Consider the following 23,615-nt stretch of genomic DNA (forward strand, 5'->3'; position numbering starts at 1 on the left):
ACTACCCGAACAGATAAGCAGTCAGCAAGATAGCCTATGTACCCTCACAACAAGGAAGTCACATCTCTCTCAGTATTATGTCACTACACGGGACTATATTGAAACACTCATTCTCATAAAAGATGTTCCAATCAGTTTGCATAGAATATCATGGGCTTGCCCTTATTTTTTATGCCTTAGTTTTTTAGACAGTTGGGCTTGAATAACTATAAGACTTTATTCGGCTTGTAATGTAGGATAGGAGGGGGTTGGTATGGTATATTTGGGAACTAGTGACTCACCCTCCTTAACACTACACTTATATTTTGTCTCCACTACTAAATCATTTCTATGTTATTCCTCTTTTTTCTCCTTTATTAATTTTTTGGATTGGGTATAATTTTCTTTCTTCTATTTATTTATTCATTTTTAACCATACCTAACCTTATTGCCTTTTTCTTTTACATCACACTCTTCTATATACGCAAATTTAATCATGCACCCTATGATAGTGACCCTCAACTTAGGCGATTTATCTGGGTTTAGGTACACATGGTCTAATAGGGGACCGGGGCCAAAACAGGTTTATTATAATCATTTTAGAAAGGTGAAAAGATGAAATAAAAACAGGTCAATATAGGCCCAAATCAGGGATCAAGGGATATTAATTCATTTTGGATGGTTATTTAGGCTAAGGGTGGACTAAGTCAAAAATGACCTATGATCATGTCCTAACCAACTATCCTACAACCTAGGCAAGACTAATCGAGAAAGTTCTAGATTAAATGCACACCGGGAACAAGGTATGTATCTCACATGCATAGGGTAAAAATTTATATCACCAACTACTACTATCCAGTTCATACAACACTAAGCTACGATTATTTTTTCCTAGTTCAAATGCCATGACAAGATTCACAATGATCACACAGATATTCACATCACACATCACACAATTCAAAATTTTTTTAGGAGGGATATCATTTTTTTAGATTCTCTAAAAAAATTTCAAAAACACAAAACAATTATTAACTACTCTTAGATTCCAAATTTTTCTCCTACTTAAACAGAAACAACATAAACACAAATATAAAAACATAATACGAGCTAATCATGCCACTTCTAATAGGATAATGCAGTTGACGGGAAAAGAAACATGGAAAAGAAAACCCTCAATTGTGGTATACCCCTAACACGACCCAACATAGGGCCTTGTCGTAATAGGCGTCCCAAGTTTGATCGGGATTAGAGACTACCCCCGTTACCCAACCCACCTTCAGCCGCCTGCCTTGAGTTGACCGAATTTTGATCATATGACAAGATAACATTACTTCATAATCCAAGAATCTAGGATAGGTCTATATTCGTGACCACCCAAACGAGTCCAACCGTCCGATACCCAACCAATAACCAATACCAACAAAACTATAATCCAAACCATAAATATATGAGTTCTATAATAATTATGTAATCCCAAAATAAAATAGGATAGAATAGTGAGAAATTTAGTCCTGCGGTATCAACCCCAATACCAATGCCAATTCCAAGGGTGACACCAATACTGATCCCGGCCATACCAACCCATAGTAGTTCAAGAAAAGCCTCTAACCAAAAGAATACCAAAATCCATTTGGGACATGCCCCCAACCATAGCGAAAACTAATATCTACAAATCAACCAAAGTATGAAATAACATCCATGAAATAGAGCCTTCCGAAAAGATGAAAGCTCACCACTTCAATCTAATAGCTGATCGCAAAGTTTGATCACTAAGTAGGAGGAGTAGAACGGCCAGTTCCTACATTACGTGGGGATACAACCCCCCAAAGATGGGTTAGCGGGTGAACGCTAGCATAAACTCAGGATAAGGATAAAATAATGCCATTTAACAAAATCAAGTAAACCATCCATATGCATACAAACCATACATACATATATATATATATATATAACCATGCCGGGAAAGGGAATCAGGTTTAGCATGCATTTGAAACCATTTACCTGGGTATGCATAACTTAATCATCCTTAACAACCCACAGTCTATATAGTTATGGTGTAACCCCCTGAACGGGTCTCAATGCGTGTAGCTGTATGAACTGGAGATACCATCAGAGTAGGGGATTCTCAAGTACCCTTACCACCCATGACACATATGTACAGCGTATTTAGAGGATTTCCATGTACCTCATAGTATCATATAAGGTCACCATGACCTACCCCTCATGTCAGCAAACATGAGTTTCTAGTGTTTGTTCATTGAACTCCCACCTTCACGATTAGCTATCACACCTCATCATTATTGTCCAATTAAAACCATTTTTAACCAACCAATCCATTATACCATTTATCATTTACCAAGTCTATTAATAGTGGTATCATCATACCTACTATAACTTGCAAATATTGTCTTTATCCAAACCTTGTAAGGTAAAGGGATTCCCATGTACCTATTTACCAAGTTAACTTGGGAAAGTCCCATGTACCCTACAAGTGTTCCATTATGTTTGCTTGGGGGATTCCATTGTACCCTACAAGGATGTTTAAACCAAATCATTCCATTTAACCATTCCAAACCATTTAGGGTTCTATTACCAATTTTAAACCATGCAATAGTTCCATTAAAATTGAACAATCTTATGAAAACATTCTTGATAACACTCAACTCACTCCCATGTTTGAGGGGTAAGAAGGTCGTTGTCTATAAGCCAACTTGAGTTGGGGTCGGTTCCACAAGGAGCGAATTATAAATTTCAAGTCCTATGGGTGCTCTATTTACTAAAAGTTTACCCGGAATGCTAGTAAACACAACATATAAAATAAAATAGGAGAATTGATTTGGGATTTGTTTATAATGATGTTTGGTGAACAACGCCCGAATATGACACTTTTGACTTATAATCAAGATTTGAGGAGATCTTGGGATTATGTCTACCTAAACGTAAAAACATGTGGGTTGATGGTGGTTTAACATGAAACTTAGTTGTTAACTAAAGGATAGGCTATGTCGGAGATCATTGTGGTTAATCTTTCAATAAAACCACAACAATTTCACCCATTGGCTCTTTTAAGCACCTAACAAGTGTGCAATTCGTAATCACCCCAAACATCAATCAAGCATCCCTATTTCTAGGATGATGCTCTTGACATGGTTTGGATCCAATTACACTTATTTCTAAGATTGCAAGAGGTAGTAAACTATAGGCTTAATTGTCCACCATTGCCTTGTCCCACTATAACCCTCTTTTAAGGATGTTATGGGTTACCTCATGTTCACTTCCATCCCTCTTTCAAGGATGATAAAGGGTTTCTAGAGTCTGGGATTTTTACCCATCAAACCCATTTGGAGATTTAAGGTTTTCACCCACAAATTCCAACTCATAAATTCAAGCAATGGTGGAATCCATACTCAATAACTAACAATCATGCAAACATAAAAAAACCCACACACAATTACACTTTAGTTCAACATAATCCCAAGACTAATTTACTTAGCTACTCATGAAGAAAGTAAAGAAAGATATACCATAAGGATTATCCAAAGCATTCATTCTTCACATAAATACTAAGAAATCAAGGCTCATAATTAATTACACACTTTCCCAATTAGGGTTTCTTACTTCCAATTTAAAATTGTCTATGAGGTAAACAATACCCAAAGAACAGGTTTTGTCTATATGAGGTTTGGGATTCATCCAAGAGAAATTACAACATTGCCCTGGGTCATACTCCCGCTTAGCCGCGATCGCGTGAGGTTGTCCGCGATCACGGCCAATGCGACTGTGGTTGTGTTTTACGATCGCACTATCCTAACCATCTTTGACTAACCACGATCGCGTCTTGAGGACTGCGATCACGGTAACTGAGGCTGAACTGTTCCATGTCTTCAACTGCACTTCTTTTACTTCCATTTGATCTCTTTTAGCTCCAATCCACAACCTTTCATATTATCAACTATATACCTGCAAAATGTGGATATTAAGGTATTTAAATCATGGCGATGCCTCATTTACTTACACGAAATATGGTAGTGTGCATAAATATTTGGTGCAAATGAGTGATAAAATCACCACTCATCAACACCCCCAACTTACAACCTTTCTTGTCCTCAAGTAACACCACTCTTTTCTATGAGACAACTTCACATGTATGCCCATACTCTATTACCCAATGATCATGATGACTCCAACTTGATTATTACCACAAAAAGTTCTTCACACATGGGCAAAATGATTTTTTAACGACGCCCCTCAACATAAAATGGGATAATAGAGGATGCAATAGACTTTGAGGAGCAACCATGTGACAATTACTACTCACTCTAGAAATGACTCACTTATTGAACTCAACCATAATATTCTGCCTTTTATCTCATTGTGCAGAAAATGACAAAATCACCCACCTCAACTTGTTCACATGCCTCCTCATAAGAAAGAAAAATTCACACACCTAGTTACCAACACTGCAACAAGGATTTTAAGTATAAACAGTCTCTCTCTCAAGAAATTCTTAATGTTAACAAGTACTATGCCATAGGCTTTCCCCTATTTTCAATCGCCACTACAATGACCACACTTGGTTGGGAATCATAAAGGACTTTTTGAGTTTGTAATGTAGGTTTAGGGCAGGGTAGGATATCAACTTAGGACAATAAGGATAAACCCTCCTTGAACTTCTACATCACACTCTTTTCACTTTTTTCTATTGGACCACTTCTTTTCCTTTACTATTGTGCCTACTTTGCCTTTTCTTGGTTTTCCCACTTTTCTCTTTCTTTTATGCATAAATTATGCCTTTCTTTCCTTTGTTGGATCTCTTCTTTCTTCTAATCATTTTCTTTATTAGCTTAAGCTTGTAGGAACTTTATTATGATTTCATGGCCCAACTATACCTTTTTCAATTTCCACCACCCCAACTTAGGCTTTTAGCCTCAAATTGTATTCTTGAGTTCAAGGAGGGTAGGGTTCAAAAGAGGAAAAATAGAAAGGTCAAGGCTTGTAATGTGTTTGCCAAAGAAAAGTCCAAAGGCTTAAAGAGGGAGACTAGTGGTAATTCCTATGTATTGGTAGGACTTTTACGCTAAAGTGGGCTTCCAATGTCACAAGATGGCCTATGATAATTTTACTAACCAAGCACAATCAAAATTTAGCTTTGAAAGACTAAAGGGGCAAGTTCTAGATGGTACAAGTGTACATGAGATCTAGACAAATAAGTGCACACACATGGCATGAATTTGATTTGGATGGAGGGATTGTTTGTTTTGCATCCACACCACACATAGTTTGCTAATCATGATAACAACCCAAGTTATAGTCTCAAATTGCAAGGTATAGTATAGGTGAACCACCCATATGGCTACTCAGACTTCGTCAATGTGTATGAATGTTATCCCAAATCATCAATGCTATAGGTACTCAGACTTCCCTAGTATTTATGGCTTTGATGCCACGGGTACTCAAACTTCCCTGCATGTATGGTTAAAACCCAATTACGACGCTTTTCCTTTAAAAATGTCGTCACTCAGTTATCATAGGAAAAAAGCTCATCCAATAGAGATAAAATAAGATAACAGACTACGAGCAAAATAACTAATTCATCCAAGTGTGGGCATCATCATAGTGCCCGCAATAAAAAATAAGAATTAATATAGGCTCACATCAAATGAATACGGAGACACCCCCAACTAAAAGTAGTAGTATCCCCACTGCATAAAATAATTAAGGATAAGAGAAATAAAGGTACTCCCTGAAACCGCATCAAGATCTGATATCGCTCTCTGATTCTGCATCATCATAATTTCCCTCAAGGTCAGACCATTTCTTCATGTAAAAACTTGAACGGGAGTATGAGGAAAATAGGAGGGGGGAAATTAGTGATTTAGATAGCTGAAGTGATCGCGATCGCACGAGGGACCGCGATCGCGGTAACTAAGAGTATTTCTGCTCCCCTGTTTTCCTCTGTTCAGCTCTTTCTATAATTCACACAGATTTTACCCTTGTTCAGTTTTCAATGCAATTTTTTTTTCAAATTTCCCCTTTTTAAGTTTATCCAATGCACTTCTTAGTTCAACAACAGCTACACACAATTACACTTTAGTTTAACATAATCCCTAGACTAATTTACTTAGATACTCATGAAGAAAGTAAAGAAAGATATACCATAAGGATTATCCAAAGAATTCATTCTTCACAAAAATACTAAGAAATCTAGCCTCCACAATTAGTAACATACTTGCTCAATTAGGGTTTCTTGCTTCTAATTCAAAATTGTCTATGAGGTAAACAATACCCAAAGAAGAAAGGGTTTTTGCCTATATGAGGTTTGGGATTCATCCAAGAGAAATTACAAAACTGCCCCGGGTCATACTCCAGCTTAGCCGAGATCATGGCCAACGTGACTACGGGTGTGTTCCACAATCGCACTATCCTGACCATCTTTGACTGACCGCGATCGCGACTTGAGGACTGCAATTGCAGTAACTAAGGCTGAACTGTTCCAGGTCTTCAACTGCACATCTTTTGCTTCCATATAATCTCTTTTAGCTCCAATCCACAACCTCTCATCTTATCAACTATATACCTGCAAAATGTGGATATTAGTGTATTTAAATAATGACAATGCCTTATTTTCTTATATGAAATATGGTAGTGTGCACAAATATTTTGTGCAAATGAGTGGTAAAATCACCACTCATCAATTCTCATAGGTATTTTATCAAACATATTGGGGGCATAGTATTTCCAAAACCAAAACAAATTACCAAATAACCATTCCCATGCAACCAAGAGTCCAAAACCACAATTAAAACATATAAAAACTTAATTAAAACATGGGAAAACCATAACCAAGCATTTATAACTAAAAACTCCAAATTATATTTGAAAACCCAAAATCATACAATAATCAAACCATGAAAACATTGAATAAAATAATGCCTTTAGTGGAACTAACAACGAGGGAAGAGAATATGCCTTTAAACCAAGAAGATGATGGAGAAAAACCACCAACACAAGCCCCTAATTAATCCTTAAGACGAAACCCTAGCTTTCCTTGCCCAAGAACTTTAGAGAGGTTAGAGAGTGTTTAAGAGAAGCTTCTAAGTGTTAATGAATAGAATAATAGGGAAAATAATCTCCTAAGTGTGTTAAAATTCGTGGGGCCTTATTAGGTTGAGTGGGAAAATGTCCAGATTACCCTTACTTAAACTGCACCAAAATTTTGTCAGAGGGATACGGCTTTCCATACTAGTCATTACCTCTAATATGAGTGGTACCCTCCACTCGTACCCAAGACCATCTTCATTGGACCCAACACTGTCCAAGGTGCGACTCCCCATAACCCACGTCGTATCTATGCATACGACTGAAACCCATGATCTATACACCTTGGAGATAAAATCTAAAGAGGATTGGACACTGCCCACCATACGAGTCCATGGTATGACTCGTACCCCGTCTTACGGATCATGGTGAGCCACTCATACTCAGATCCAACTTAGTCTACCAAGTCTAAGATTAAGTGAAGTAACTAAACAACCAGTATCCACCGATATGACTTGTACCACCCAAGTCGTATCCCTTCAAGAAACCAAATCCAACCCACCAACGAACACTAGTCAGCATACGACTAACCCATATCACTCGTATCCTAGTGTATGAGTTATTTTCCCTAGTTGTATCTTGTCTAGAGACTAGAAATCCAAGAAATTTTTTAAGGGCTAGAAACCCTGGGTGTTTCAGTCTCCCCCACTAGGATCATTCATCCATGAATGACGGACAAGGTAGGGTAACCACAAGCACGATTCATTTGCATTTTGAAATATCAATCCAACCTTTAACCAAGTTAGAAAACAAAGATGCAAAGATATCAATCTCTCTTTTAAAAAAGTTTGAAAATAAAAGTATGTTGAAGAACACATACCTTTCGATAAATCCCAGGAGCAGAAAATAGATGTGTATACTTGAACTTCATGTCCTCCGCTTCCCATGTAGCCTCTTCCACCTTGTGGTTCCACCATAGAACCTTAACCGAGGCCACATACTTGGTCAGTAACCGATTAACCTTCCTATCCAATATTTCAATTAGGACCTCTTCATAAGATATAGAATCCGAGATACCCAATCCTTATAAAGGAATAACCGAAGAAGGATCACCAAGACACTTTCTCAACATGGAGAAATAAAATACCAGATGAATAGAGCTCAAACTAGATGGCAACTCCAATTCATAAGAAACATTACCGACCCTCCGCAAAACCACATAAGGACCAATAAATGGGGGACTAATCTTTCCCTTCTTTCCAAACTACGAAACTCTTTTCACAGTAGATACCTTTAGAAATACCTTATCCCCGACCTCAAACTCCAAGTCTCTATGCCTTACATTCGCATAGGACTTTTGGCGACTTTGGGAAGCCTTAAGCAAATCTTAATCACCTTCACCTTTTCCATAGCCTGATAAATCAAATTCGGACCGAACATGTCCGCCTCACCAAGCTCAAACCAATCAATAGGTGATCTACACCTCCTACTATACAATGCCTCAAAAGGGGCCATCCCAATACTAGAATGATAGCTATTATTGTAAGCAAACTCTACCAAAGGTAGATGCTCAACCCAATTGCCACCATAGTCAATCACACATGCCCGAAACATATCTTCGAATGTTTGAATAGTTCTTTCCTCTTGCCCATCTATATGAGGATGAAAAGAAGTACTCAAACTCATCTTAGTACCCAATCCCTTCTGAAATGACTGTCAGAAGTGAGAAGAAAACTACATACCACGACCAGAGATAGTCGAAATAGGTACCCCATGCAGCTTTACTGTCTCATGAAGATACAACTTTGCATAGTCCTTTACCGAAAAGTTAGTCCTCACCGGCAAAAGGTGAGCTGACTTCATCATCCTATCCATGATGACCCAAATCGATCAAATTGGTTCTGAGATTGAGGAAGACTCATAATGAAATCCATATTAATTACCTCCCATTTCCATTCGGGAAAATCAATTTCTTGATATAACCCACTGGCCTTAGGTGCTCAACTTTGACTTGTTGGCACACTATGCACTTGGCCACAAAATCAGTCACATCCCTTTTCATACCATTCCACCAATACATTTCCTTAAGATCATGATACATTTTTGTCAAGCTGGGATGAACAACATAGTGTGATTCATACGCCTCAACCAAAACCCTTTGTCGCAAATCGTCGACACCAGGAACACACAACCTCCCTTAGTACTATAAAGTACCATCACCATGATCTTGAATACCACTACTTTTTTACCACCAGCCTCACTCTTAATTTTTGTCAAGATAGGATCTAACACTTGCTTCTCCTTGATCTATGCACCAAAAGATGACTTAACCACTTCCCGAACCATTACCTCACCATCCTTGGAGTCCAAGAGATCAACTCCAAGATTGGCCAAGCGGTGAATATCCTTCACCAATTCCCGCTTTTCTTTCTCCACATGAGCCAAACTTCCAATGGACAATTTGCTAAGAGCATCAACAACCATGTTAGCTTTACCTGGGTGATAGTGAAGACTTATATCATAGTCTTTGAGAAGCTCCAAGCATCTTCTTTGCCTGAGATTTAGCTCCTTCCAAGTGAACACGTACTGTAGACTCTTGCGATCAGAAAAGATGTCTACATGCATTCCATACAAATAATGTGGCTAGATTTTCAAAGCAGAAAACACCGCCAATTATCTCTAAATCATGAGTAGGATAATTCCTCTCATACACCTTCAACTGCCTGGAAGCATAGGCAATTACCTTTCTATGCTGCATTAAAACACAACCAAGTCCCTCCCGAGATGCATCATAATAAACCGAAAATCCCTCATTACCTTCAGGTAATGTCAAAGCCAAAACCAAAGTTAGCTTGTACTTAAGCTTCTCAAAACTCCCTTTATACACTTTTGACCAAGAGAATTTTACCTTCTTTCGAGTTAACTTAGTCAAGGAAGCAGCTATAAAAAAACCACTCCACAAACCTCATATAATACCCAGTCAAACCCAAGAAGCTCCAAATGTCGGTTGGAGTCGTAGGTCTAGGACACCTTTTAACCACAACCACCTTTTGAGGATCCACCATGATCCCCTCACTAGAAAAATATGACCAAGAAAAGTTACAATATTCAACCAAAACTCACACTTGGAGAACTTGGCATACAACTATTGTTCATTCAAGGTCCGCAACACCACACAGAGTGATTGACATAATCCACCTCACTTTAAGAATACACCAAGATGTAATCAAAGAACACAATGACAAAAAAATCCAAGAACTGCCTCAAAATGCTGTTCATCAAATCCATAAATGTCGTCGTGGCATTAGTCAAGCGAAATGACATAACTAAGAACTCAAAATGCCCATACCGAGTACGAAAAGATGTCTTAGGGATATCCTCCTCCCTAATCATAAGCTAATGATGCCCAAACCAAAGATCTATCTTATAAAAAAACTTAGCTCCTTGTAATGAATCAAACAAATCATCTATCCTTGGAAGAGAATACTTGTTCTTGACTGTTTCCTTATTCAACTGTTGATAGTCAATGTATATTCGAAAGGAGCCATCCTTCTTATGCACGAACAACATCGGTGCACCCCATAGGGATACACTAAGAAGAATAAACCCCTTATCTAGAAGATACTTAAGTTGCTTCTTAAGTTCTATCAACTCAGCCGAAGCCATTCTATATGGAGGAATAGATATTGGACGGATATCCGGAACCAAATCAATACCAAACTCAATCTCTTTATCCGGAGGAACACCAGGAAGATCACCTAGAAAGACCTCAGAAAACTCACTTACCACCAAATCAGAGTGAAAAGAAGGACCCTACGGTTAGAATCTTTAACCCAGACTAAGTAATAAAGACACCCTTTGGAGATTAATCGTCGAGCTCTAAGATAAGTAATAAACCTCCCCCAGAAGCTAGGGAACCATCCTCCCACTCTATAATTGGTTTACCAGGGAACCTAAAGACAACCTTATGAGTTCAACAATCTAAGGATGCGTAACAAAATTGTAACCAATATCCAACTCAAACAGATCTACTAAGGTCTGCTTGCTACCAACAGATACCACACACCCTCTCTATACTCTTTTAGCAATTATCGAGTCACCTACCAGGGTAGAAATAGAAAAAGTATCTAAAACAACCTCAGGATCAAAACCAAAACATACAACCACATGTGGGGTCACATAGGAAAAAGTGACCCAGATCAAGCAGACAATACACATCACAAAAAAAAGTTGTAACGTACCAGTAATGACATCAAGTGATGCCTCAGATTCTTTTTGAGATGCAAGAACATTCAACCTGTTTCGGCCAGTGCCGGTACCAGAAATAGGAGTAGACACAGAAATAGTACTACTAGGTGCAGGAGCAGAAAATAAAGCAATTGGAGCTTTGACCGCTCCTGAAACACCCTTACTAACCAGACAATTCTTGAGCATATATCCTTGCTGGCCACATTTAAAACACCTGTCCCTTCCTTTATCACAAAAACCCTGATGAAGATGACCACAAAACCAAAAAGGAGGACATGAAAAAGCCGACTTTGCCCAACTCACTTGAGATTGGGCACCTTGTTCCCGAAAATTATCACCACCTTACGGACGCCTGTCATCCAACTGCTTTGGGTAAGGAGCACTAGCAGTAGAGAAGGAACTAGAACTCCCCCACTTCTTCATTAGCCACTTATCGCTATCCTAGCACCTTGCTGCTGAGCACCACCCTGCTCAAAGAACCTGTTCCTCTTACCCTGCCTTTTCCCAAACTCTATCTGCTTTCTATTTTCATCCCCTATTTGTTGCATATGATAATAATCCTCGATATCCATATCCTTAAGAAGCAAAGCAGTCTTTCTTTCAAGGATTAAATCCTGAGATAGCCTAGTAGTGAATTTTCTCATCCTCGCTCTCATATCGACCACCAAATCCAGAGCATACCTTGATAGAACTTCAAGGCATATTCCTTGACAAACATTCTTCCCTGCTTAAGATTCCTAAACTCCTCCATCTTTACTTCCCTCAGCTCCTAAGAAAAGAAGTGATCCAGAAAAGCATTAGAAAAGTCCACCCATAAGGATAACTCCTCAACATCACCTGTATCCCTATCCCATTCCTCATATAATTGGTACGCAACATCCTTGAGTTGATAAGCTGCAAAATTTACCCCTTCCACATTCGTGTCCTGAATCACCCGAAATATTTTCTCCATTTCATCCAAGAAAGCCTGAGGATCCTTCTCCACCTTCACACCAATAAAAAGTAGGAGGATTCATATTTATAAATTAGCCAACCCTTGTGGCGTCAATAGATAAAACACTAGATGCATCCCGCTCATCCTGAACAACAGCTAATTGAGAAATAACATGAATAGATTGACAAAATTCTGAATTAGCCACCTCACCTAGCAACTGAGGGAACTCCAAAACAATCAGGGATAGGACCTTGAGATTGAGTGCGAACTCCAAGTGTAGGGCATACCCATCAATATTATCCCTAGATGGGACAGTTGAATTTCTTTCTATTCCAGATCGTCGAGGAATTATCTAAAAAACGAACAACAATGATTATAGGAAATTCTAGGACTTAAGACTCTAAGATTGAAAATAGAATACCAAGAAAGTAAAACATTTCTAAATGTAGTTTAGCCTCTCTCTTATAAGTGTGGCATTCTACATACCTCTAAAAGAGACTCTACTAGACACGACTTTGTGGACTCTCAATCGACCATGGACCTAAAGATCTGATACCAACTTAACATGACCCGACCTGGGGCCTTGTCGTAATGGGCATCCCAAGTTTGATCGGGACCAGAGACCACCCCCGTTGCCTAACCCAACCTCCAGCCGCCTGCCCTGAGTTGGCTAAATTTCAAACATATAAAAAGATAGTGTTACTACATAATCCAAGACTCTAGGATAGGTCTATATCTGTGACCACCTAAATGAGTCCAATCATCCCATACCCAACCGATAACCAATACCAACCAAACCATAATCATATGAGTTCCATAATAATTATATAATCCCAAAATAAAAAAGAATGGAAAAGTGAGAAATTTAGTCCTACGGTATCAACCCCAATACCAATGCCAATACCAAGGCTTACACCAATACTGATCCCGCCCATACCAACCCATAGTAGTTCTACAAAAGTTTCTAACCAAGAGAATACCAAAATTCGGTTGGGACATGCCCCCAACCATAGACAAAACCAACATCCATAAATAAACCAAAGTATGAAATAACATCATGAAATAGAGCTTTTTGGAAAGATGAAAGCTCACCACTTTAATCCAATAGCTGATCCCAAAGTTCGATTGCTAAGTAGGAGGAGTAGAACGGCCGATTCCTGCATCGCGTGGGGATACAATTGCCCGAAGATAGGTTAGTGGGTGAACGCTAGCATGAACTTAGGATAAGTATAAAATAATACCATTTAACAAAACCAAATAAACTATTCATATGCATACAAACCATATATACATATACATAATCATGCCAGGAAAGGAAATCGGGTTTAGCATGCATTTGAAACTATTTACCTGGGTATGTGTAGCTTATTAATCCTTAACCACCCATAGACTATATGGGTCCAGTGTAACCCCTTGAACGAATCCTTATGTATGTAGTCGCATGAACCAGAGATACCATCAGAGTAAGGGATTCCCAAGTATCCTTAACCTCCATGATACATATGTACAGTGTACTTAGAGGATTCCCATGTACCTCATAGTATCATATAAGGTCTCCATAAACTACCCCTCATATTGGTAAACATGAGTTTACAGTATTCACAATTAGCTATTACACCCCGCCATTATTTCCCAATTCAAACCATTTCCAACAAACCAATCCATTATACCATTTATTATTTACCAAGGCTATTAATAGTGGTATCGTCATACCAACTATAAATTGCAATAATTTTCCCTAGCCAAACCTTTTAAGGTAAAGGGATTCTCGTGTACCCATTTACCAAGTTAACTTGGGGGAGTCCAATGTACCCCCACAAGTGTTCCATTATGTTTTCTTGGGGGATTCCATTGTACCCCACAAAGATGTTTATTTTAACCAAACCATTTCATTTAACCATTCCAAACTATTTAAACCATTTAGGGTTCCATTACCAAGTTCAAACCATGCAATAGTGCCATTAAAATCCAACAATGTAGTGAAAACATTCTCATAAGCATTTTATTAAACATATTGGGGGCATAGTATTTTCAAAACTAAAACTAATTATCAAATAACCATTTCCATGCAGCCAATTATCCAAAACCTCCATTAAGCATATGAAAATATAATTAAAACATGGGAAAACCATTACCAAGAATTTATAACTAGAACCCCAAATTATATTCGGAAACCCAAAACCATACAATAATCAAACTATGAAAACATTGAATAAAACCATGCCTTTAGTGGAACTAACAATGAGGGAAGATAACATCCTTAAACCAAGAAGATGATGGAGAGAAACCACCAATAGAAGCCCCAAATTAATCCTTAAGATAAAACCCTAGCTTCCCTTGCCCAAGAACTTTAGAAAGGATTAGAGTGTTTAAGAGAAGTTTATAAGTGTTAATGAATAGAATAATAGGTCAAATAGTCTCCCAAGTGAGTTAAAAGTTGTGGGGCCTTATTAGGTTAAGTGGGAAAATATCCAGATTGCCCTCACTTAAACTACACCAAAATCCCGTTAGAGGGCTACGACTATCCATAGCAGTCGTACCCTTCAATACGAGTGGTACCCACCACTTATCCCCAAGGCCATCTCCCTTAGACCCAACATTGTTCAAGGTATGATTCAACCTAACCTACACTGTGTCCATGCATACGACTGGTACACATGATCCATAGCCCTGGCAGAATAGAATCTAAAGAGGATTGAACACTGCCCACCATACGAGTCCATGGTACGACTTATACTCTATCTTACGACTCATGGTAAGCCACTAGTACTCAAATCCAACTTAGACTACCAAGTCTAAGATTAAGTGAAGTAATAAAACAACCCGTATCAACCGATATGACTCATACCACCCAAGTTGTATCTGTTCCAGAAAGCAAATCTAGCCCACCAACACTAGTCAGCATACGACTAACCCATATCACTCGTATCCTAGTGCATGAGAGATTTCCCGTAATCGTATCCTGTCCAGAGACTAGAAATCTAAGGAATTTTCTAAGGGCCAGAAACTCAGGGTGTTTGAACCCCACCCCCAACTTAAAGACTATGCATTATCCTCAGTGCATAACTATAATGTAAAAATAAGGGATGAAGACATACTTAGGTGCACTAGGCACTGAATCACAAAGTCTTTACAGGCAGGACCTCAGAATGAGACCACCATCAGTCCTAGTAGTGATTGGGACACTCACATTAGAAGTGTCACCAATGAGGGTCGATGTGCTCAATGGTGTATGGATTTCAGGAAGTAGAACTATACTCTCAGTCACACCTGTTGCAGTTGCAACTGTTATCTAACCCATATGGGAGCTAATAGCTCTCACTCCAATCTCGTGGACCTCAGTCAAATGGTCCTGAGAAGTCTATAGGGTAGCTACAAATGCAGCCCGCTCCTCTTCTCTCTCTGTTCTCATTATCATTCTCTTCCTTGATATCTTTGTGCTTTTCTCATCAACCATCTTTACCCTTCTACCCCAAATAACTAGCACATCATTAACTAGATCTCCTCTACAGTCGAGAAAACTGAGAATGACCTCATAGCCATATCCTAAATAGAAGCCCAGAGTGCAGCAAACTCTTCATGCACACCTACCAGATCTAGGGCTTGAATGCCTACCAGCCTCTAGCTAATCTGCTACTCAAAACTATCAAATTGAGTTTGCATACCCCGCATCTCACTCCTAATTTCTTTGTTTACCTAAGGCCGCACCCCCTCTTCGATATTAGTCACTCATCGCTCAAGGGTGACTAGTATATTCAGCACATTAGTGAGAAACTCCTATGGGACCAGAATATAGACACCTTAAGATGGACAAGATTTGGATAGTTTCAAAGGCATAGAAGTAGGGGACTATGAGGATTCTTCAACATCAGTGGAGGCCTGTGGCTCAACTCAGGAAATCTCTGCTAGGCGTCACCAAGATTGAAAAAACCTGGTTTATTAATATACATCTACCCCCCTATCCAGGAGAGCTTCCCGAAGAACTGAAGCACCAATCTTGTATTTCAAAATTGGGTTGGTATGGGCCAAAATAAACCCTAAGTCTGTGTTCCAATGGACTGTAAAAAACTAATCAACCTCCGAGATCACCGACACCCCCTTATCTAAATAATTCTGTGTCAATAAGTAAGGAAAGTCTAGGTTGGTGTCCGTACTCATAACACGGCCATGATTCTCTCTTACAAGTATCTTGGATACATCAATCTTGTATCCCTCCATAATAACAGCAACTAATGCGGCTCTATTAGGACTCAGTACATTATCCCCCATAGTCGAGATTAGCCAATGTTGAACCAAAGTCCACCTTGCCTTGGCCAATAAATTTCAGATTATCTTAGTAATCTGAGTGTCATGCCTATAACCCAAGTCACCTCTTTCTACACTGCAACAATAATCCTAGTGATCCATGTAAAGTGCACAAACTTATAGTCTGACTCGATCTACGTTGTCTTCACCTTTTGTATTTCCTCAATGCAGTGATCAATCTCTGAAGTATTTGTAGGATCTAAGACCTTACTTCATGAAGAAACCTGGATATAATCTGAGTGGAGATGTTCACTCCAACAACTTAAATCATCAATAAGTATAGGGGATCACCTCCATTCCATGCCATCATCTATCGGTGCATGTTTCTCAATTCCATATGATAAGTTGTATAAAACTCTCGGATTAGTGTCGGGCTGTATCTATCGGAGGCCCTCGTCATCCATTCAAAGTGATACTTCTTAATTCAGTTAAATCTACAGGGAATAGGCTGAATCTTTATCAAGAACTTGTTGAAGTAGCTGGAAAAGTGCAGAAAAGAAAATAGTGGAATTTTGTAAGAATAGTAACAAAAGTAACAAATCTTGATCGCTTTAGGTTAAAATCAATATGATATGAATGCTAGGACTTTATTCCCCTTGACTTCCTAAATCCACAAAATTATCATGCTTGTCCAACTTTCTCAATTCCTTACATGTAGAATCTAACTAGATATGTATCACCGATTGTCTTGTGAATTCCTTTGATAAACTTTGCTCATCATCCTTTGAGTCTCAGAGTGTCGCCTTACTAACTCTTGTCCTGAATCTCATATTAACTATTGCCTTTTGGGTCTCAAGTGAATTAGAGGAAGGTTGATAAATTCAAATTATTGTTATAATCTTCTTTTCCTATTCTCAACCTCAACCTCTCTTGTGGAGATGGTTTTGAATACAGGCAGGTTCTTAACTTCTGCAGTCATTATAAAGCAAGTAAATCAAAGAAAATCACAATACATGCAAGAACATTAATCAAGAATGACTTTGTACTTCCTCTATTTGTAATTCTATCAGGGTTCCCACAACCCTAGTTAGGTGATTTAGCTACTCATGTTTGCAAGAACATCCATTGAATTTATAAAAGAAAGCATATGAATAATCTTATAATAATTGAAGAATAAAAACCAAAATCTCAAATTAATATCCTACCGTAAAAACTAAGAACAATGGATTCCAAGATCAAAAGTATATCTCAGAATCAATACAGTGTTATAATTATAAAGGGTGCCTAAAATAATACCAATATATCCAAGGAGTATTTATAGAATACACCAAAATTCTAGAAATCCTAACCAAAAATAAATAGAAAAATAAGGTCAATAGTGGTAACACCTTAGACAAGGAGTCATCTCAACACATCAACTCGTTGTCAGCTCTATATTTTGTCTTCTATGCTCTTTGGTGACAATTTTTCATGTCTCCCTATGAGTCATTGGCCAAAATTGTTGCTTTTCCAGTAAGTTTTCATCTTTCGGGTCTCATCTCCAAATGCTCAAAATGGCCTTCACTATGAGTCGTAGTCAAATCCTATGACTCGTTACCAACATCGTCTCCATTGGGATCGGATTTGTATACTTTCAGTACTTTGTCATAATTTTTCTCAAAAAGATCTTTCCTATGACTCATATCAGATCCTACGAGTCATAGCCAGTGTCAACTTTATTCTTCTTCTAAGATATCTTTATTGGTCTCCCTATGACTTGGACGAAGAGTCGTGGCATCACCTAACGACTCGTTGCCCAAGAAGAACTTCAATTTTTTGAGATTTTTCTTCCTATTTTCATTCATAATTACTTTCAACCCTATTTTCCTACAGAAAAACACAAAGCACATCACATCTAACAAAAATGACCTAAGTTCTTGCATAATTTTTGGTTTTAAGCATTGAAAGTGCCATGAGCCCTAGCACATCAAATAGTAGTAGCAAAACTGTGGACCAAAATCTATCTTGATCAAATCTTTAAAACATTATATTTAGTCTTAAAGTCTCATAAATCATTCATTAAGATGGTATGATTCTCGTTTTAAAGAAATCCATGTTAAAAGTTAAAAGTAGGAATAAATCTCCTTTTAGAGAAAACAATAGTAAAATCATATTGTAGTTGGAATCATACCATTTGCCATTTTTGTGCACATGAATGTACCGAATCTATGCATTCCATCACCAGTATCCAAACAATACCATTATAAGCATCAAAACATCTATCAACTATGACCACATCCTTTATAAGGATAAAACACTTCCCACAATCCAACTATGTATGGATATATAAATATATCTGACATAACCATGTCATAATCCAGGAAAGTCACAATCTATCAAGTATCATAGTAAATATTATACTCAAGGCCCATTAGCCTCAACTATACCTAACATGCTAGCAATCTAGGGTAATAGGATTCTAGAAGCATAATAAGTATCTCACCTTAAGGATCAATTACCCTTTTAGCCCCCAAACTCATAAATTAGGCTACATCATGGTGTTTTCCCAATATCACATCCTATCATCCCTATAACATGCAACATATATAATACACCATCTTATGAAGAAGTGTAGATAAAATCCTACCTCGATGCTAAACCACAATCCTTGAATCAACCACAAATCATTTGTCTTTACTCCATGATCCTAAAATATTTTCACGCTATCAAAATAGTAATCTACATATTCTTAGGAGTAAAACGATACCCATATTTCTATATTATATACCGGGTCAAAATTCAGGCTAGGAATGGGTGCAAATAGAATCCAAAATTAAGTTCATCACGAGACCCATACTGTTCGGAGTTGGGATCCCCCAATTTAATCCAAGTTACCCTGGACATTTGCTATAGTAGTTTTTCCTCTACTAAATTACAGTGAATAAAATCCTTCAGAAGCTGCTTCTCCTTTTATATCAACTCTTGGTTCATAGGCTCTAAAGCAAGCCTACTCTGTGTGTTATCCAGCATTGCTCTTGTTTGTTAGATCTTCTGAGTATATGATGTAAGGTGAGAATTTAACCCCTATAAATCACATTTTAGAGCTTTAAGTTTTTAATTTATCTTGTACATATAGGTGCTAGAGAACTCAGTCCTCCATATGGATGCTACAATCTCTGGGAATTTCTGGTTCTCTATCGCAGTATTTTAAAGCTTTAAAGGCTTTGGTATAGTTAGTTGCTGGATATTGTGATGGATAAGTATAGAGGAATGATAGATAGCCCTGAAGGGAGAAAATCAACCTCAACATTCTCATAGTTCTGCAACCAGTGATAGTTTCCTAGAGCCTAGTCTACCATAGAGTATACCCTGTGATCCTATTGTTGTTTATTACAAAAGGTGTAATAGAAACCTTTACCTCTCAAGGAAGTTAAGCTAAGATGGTCCACATAATCCTGAAATCCTGAGTTTCCTACTAAGTGACTGTAGAGCCTATTCTGTCATCAAATGATAACAAAATATTAAAATCTCCACTAAGAACCCATGATTCCTGAATAAAATTTCCAGCACTCTGAGATCATTCCATAACTCCATCTTTTCTTGCACACTATTTTTTGCATACATAGCAGTAACGTAAGATGAGAAAGTGCCAGTAACATCACTTACATAACAATGGATGAACTGATCTGTGACCAAAATTATACACATTCACATGTCGCTGCCATAGTACCCAAATTCTACCATGATGGGCCATGCGGAAATTGCAGCAGGTATTCCATCCACCCACAACCTTTTTCAAAATATTTGTAGCCTTGTTTTCCTTCACTCTAGTTTACAAATAGGCAAATATTTCTATACTATGCTTTCTCAAAAAAAGTTTAACCTCTTTCTATTTCAGGGGGTTGATTTAGACCCCTGACGTTCCAAGTAGAGAGGATTGTATGTTAGGAGCCTCTCCAAGTAGTCTTGGAGGTCCATCATCAGCTGGAATTTTCATTAGAGGGGCAAAAGGATTTGTGCTACCCTTGCTAGTACTAGGTAGTCCTTTATTTCCTATCCCATTAGTCAGAACTTGTGAAGAGATAGGCTTAGCAGTCAGGTCTTTATTAGAAGAGTCATTTGGACTGGGAACAGATGGATTTGTTGTACCAACTTCTTTTTGGACATTAAATTTAGTTGCCATTGTTGCTTTTGGTCCCCCTTCCTACGTTTATTCCTTTTCCTTCTCAATGGCACTTCCTTGAAACCCTCCTCCTCATTAACTACATTCTCTTTTATGGATCTATAATTCTAAAAAACAAGGCCAAATTTCAAACAATTTTCATAGTATTTTGGTTTCCACTTATACTCCACAGGTTGTTGGAATATACCTGTAGGAGTAACCATTCTATAGTGTCTATTAATGGTTGTCCTCTATTAGTTTCCACTAGAACCCATGCATAGGAAATTCTTTCCATGCTAGCAGTAAAGTGGTTAGTGTGCTTGGGCTTGCCTATGGCATTTGCTACTTTACTCAATTCTTAATATGACTAATATCCAACCGAGAGCCTTGAGAAAGTAACTTACAATGGGATGGTGGTAATACAACCCGAATTAAACTCAAAATCTATATCCTAAGCTTAAAAAATAAATGACTTGTTATGAAAGGTATACAGCCCTCCCATTAGCACTATATCACGCTCCTCAACTATGGTAAATCTAAATATAAAATACCTATCATCATGACTCAACAAAACATGAGCATTTGCATCCTAATTTCAGGCATGCAAAATATAAGCCTCAATGGATTTCAAATAAGGGTTGTCTCCTATCACATATCCCGTGAGTGCAAACTTCTAGTACTATGCTTGGATTTGTATATCTTCCTCAACAATACTCACAGAAATCTTACCTTGCTTCGTAGTTGGCAGAACATACGATAGTGATTTACCCTTTCGAGCTGCTCAATTTTTGCCATACTCCGGCTTTACTGTAGGAATAGTGTTAGTAGGAGATGACTCTTTGATTTGTCGATGGTCCAGTAAAGACACCATAATTTTGTAGGTGCAGTGACCTAGGAGAATAAAAAATTGAAGACGTATCCTCACCCTCCTCTAGAATAGATTGAAAATTTGGGGTAGGAAATTTACGAATGTAATCAACTGGAGATTATAGCTAATACCTTCTTGTGGTGTAACGAGCTTCGCTGGTGTATCGGTTGGTGTTTCTGATTGGGTCATGGTGTTTTCACATAAAGTACATGTTAGTAGCCTTGCTAAAATACACGAGAGAAATTTTATGACCATCAGCGATCTACCTTAGCCTAAACCATCCTCTCTGACACTTTCTCTTTGATATATACAGTAGCAGAGGATGTTGCTTCTTTTTGTTCCTTTCTTTTTTCATTTTCTTAGTTGACATTGAAATTAAAATTAAGACCTTGTGAACATTCTTTTTTCGGAATTCCTAGACAGTTTAAGACTGATTTATACTGTAATTTAGTTTAGTATGACTTCTAATTTGATGATCATTTGAATATGGCAGAATACATAGGCAGGCCTCAAGTACGCACCATCTTTCACTTAGGCACCTTAAGTGAATATTGTTCCATTTTAGCACCTCAAGTGACCTTCAAGTGTGCCACTTTGATACTTTTTTGCTGAGTTGGTAAGGTGTGTGTGACACACGCATTGAAGGCGCATTTGGGTGGTATTCTTCTTCTTCTTTCCTCAATCCATTAACTTACCACTATTTTTTTCCTTAACACATCCTTACGCTAAAATGGTCAAATCAAGAATCTTACTTCTTTTATGAAAGAAGAAATAAAAAACAAGAATGATTAAATCAAGAAATAAGAATGCTTAATTATAAGAAATAAGAATGCTTAAGAAATAAAACTAAATCAGTGAAGAAAAATTGAATTCAAACAAAATCAATAAAAAAAATTAAAATCGAAGCATAAAAATCAAGAAAAATCAGTGAAGGAAAATTAAAAATCGAAGCAAAATTGATGAAAGAAATTAAAAAGTAAAGCTGAATCTGTGAAGAAAAATTAAAATCAAATAAAATCAATTTAAAAAAATTAAAAATTGACTGGTGGGGTGGGTGGGGTGGTGGGTGGGTACGTGGGGTGGGACGGGTGACGGGATGGGTGGACTGGTGAGGTGGGGGTGGGGTGGGTGGACTGATGGGGTGGGTGGGGTGGGGGTGGGGGTTGGATGGGTGGGGTGTTTGAAGAAGAAGGTTGGTGGGGTGGTTAGGTTAGGGGGAGGAGGTACTTTTTATTTAAATTAATTATTTATAAATTATTTGAGTATTTTTTATTTAAAATTAATTATTGCTGAAAGGGGTGATTATTGATTTTTTTTTTTCAAAAAAAAAAATTAATTAATAATTTTAAAATTATTTTTTTAGAAAAATGACATGTGTCGGCATATTATTTGTCACTTTCCACATCATCAGGCACGTGTAATACACGCACACAATATAAATTTGCTGATTCAGCAAAAGGTGCCAAAGTGGCACACTTTATACCTAGTTGAGGTGCCAAAATGAAACAATGTCCACTTGAGGTGCCTAAGTGAAAAATGATGCGTATTTAAGAGGGCTGCGTATGAGTTTTGCCTTTGAATATTGATGTGTGATTATGATTTTTCCCCGGCTTTGATACTTTGTCGTAAGAATACTTTGAGTTCCTAAAAGATAGAATCTTTGCTTATATTCTACCTTTGTAGTTATTTGAAGAGCTCGATCATTACAAATGATGTGTTATCAACTTTGCTTCTTAATTTTATATTGCCTTGTTCTTACTGATTTTTTTTCTACCCTGTCACTCCAAACTTGCAATCAATTTATTGGATAATAGTGTGTAGTATCTATTTTATCAGTTTAATATATGGGCTATCAGCCCAAATAAGCAACTCAAACTTTTATTATTATTCGATAACCCTTTGCTCAAAATCTCTCTTTACTCGATGTATTAAAGGTGTTATAGATTGGTTAATTATAAAGTGGTTTTATATTGATAATTCTAAAAAGGGAAAAAGGTCAAATTTATCCCTCTTCATTGAAAATTGTCTAAATATATCCTTCATCATACTTTGCGGCTAAATTTACCTTTGCAGTCATACTTTAGAGTCAAATTTATCCTTTTACTTTGGAAAATTGTCTAAACATACCCTTCGTGATACTTTGAGTCAAATTTACCATTGAT

At 37.6% G+C, this 23,615-nt stretch overlaps 1 long non-coding RNA gene across 1 annotated transcript; it reads right to left on the reverse strand.

The window, feature by feature from the left end:
- Positions 1-6,120: 6,120 nt before the first annotated feature.
- LOC124886545 lies at positions 6,121-21,859 on the reverse strand. Its single transcript, XR_007043876.1, has 3 exons — positions 21,585-21,859; positions 13,292-13,356; positions 6,121-6,556 (listed from the first exon to the last, which is right to left on the reverse strand). It is a non-coding gene; the product is annotated as an uncharacterized LOC124886545 (long non-coding RNA).
- Between the last annotated feature and the right edge of the window lie 1,756 nt (positions 21,860-23,615).

This window comes from Capsicum annuum, chromosome 8, assembly GCF_002878395.1.
Source record: "Capsicum annuum cultivar UCD-10X-F1 chromosome 8, UCD10Xv1.1, whole genome shotgun sequence".
Lineage (NCBI taxonomy): Eukaryota > Viridiplantae > Streptophyta > Magnoliopsida > Solanales > Solanaceae > Capsicum > Capsicum annuum.